Source organism: Arachis ipaensis, chromosome B2, assembly GCF_059453495.1.
Source record: "Arachis ipaensis isolate K30076 ecotype BB chromosome B2, ASM5945349v1, whole genome shotgun sequence".
In the NCBI taxonomy this organism is placed as follows: Eukaryota; Viridiplantae; Streptophyta; class Magnoliopsida; order Fabales; family Fabaceae; genus Arachis; species Arachis ipaensis.
This window is the reverse complement of record NC_142437.1, coordinates 31,662,524-31,663,470: the sequence shown is the minus strand read 5'-3', so window position 1 is coordinate 31,663,470 and position 947 is coordinate 31,662,524. Positions and strand designations below refer to the sequence as shown.

Below are 947 nucleotides of genomic sequence, written 5' to 3'. Positions count from 1 at the left end.
TTCTACTAACAATAAGGAACCTCCTTACTGTGACATAGAGGATTCCTCTTCTTTTCTTGTTCTCTTCTCTTTCTTATGAGCAGGAACAAAGAAAAAGGCATTCTTGTTGAAGCTGATCCAGAACCTGAAAGGACTCTGAAGAGGAAACTAAGAGAAGCTAAATTACAACAATCCAGAGACAACCTTATTGAAAATTTCGAACAAGTAAAGGAGATGGCAGCCGAACCCAACAACAATAATGCAAGGAGAATGCTTGGTGACTTTACTGCACCTAATTCCAATTTACATGGAAGAAGCATCTCCATCCCTACCATTGGAGCAAACAATTTTGAGCTGAAACCTCAGCTAGTTTCTTTGATGCAGCAGAACTGCAAGTTTCATGGACTTCCATCTGAAGATACTTTTCAGTTCTTAACTGAATTCTTGCAGATCTGTGATACTGTTAAGACTAATGAAGTAAATCCTGAAGTCTACAGGCTCATGCTTTTCCCTTTTGCTGTAAGAGACAGAGCTAGAATATGGTTGGACTCTCAACCCAAAGACAGCCTGAACTCTTGGGATAAGCTGGTCACGGCTTTCTTAGCCAAGTTCTTTCCTCCTCAAAAGCTAAGCAAGCTTAGAGTGGATGTTCAAACCTTCAAACAAAAAGATGGTGAATCCCTCTATGAAGCTTGGGAAAGATACAAACAGTTGACCAAAAAGTGTCCTTCTGACATGCTTTCAGAATGGACCATCCTGGATATATTCTATGATGGTTTATCTGAGCTATCAAAGATGTCATTGGAAACTTCTGCAGGTGGATCCATTCACCTAAAGAAAACGCCTGCAGAAGCTCAAGAACTCATTGACATGGTTGCTAATAACCAGTTCATGTACACTTCTGAGAGGAATCCTGTGAGTAATGGGACGTCTATGAAGAAGGGAGTTCTTGAAATTGATACTCTGAA

General features: G+C 40.2%; 1 non-coding gene across 1 annotated transcript; it reads right to left on the bottom strand.

Moving 5' to 3' along the window:
• Positions 1-612: 612 nt before the first annotated feature.
• LOC148573489 (small nucleolar RNA R71) lies at positions 613-720 on the bottom strand. The gene has a single exon (XR_015905508.1). It is a non-coding gene; the product is annotated as a small nucleolar RNA R71 (small nucleolar RNA).
• Between the last annotated feature and the right edge of the window lie 227 nt (positions 721-947).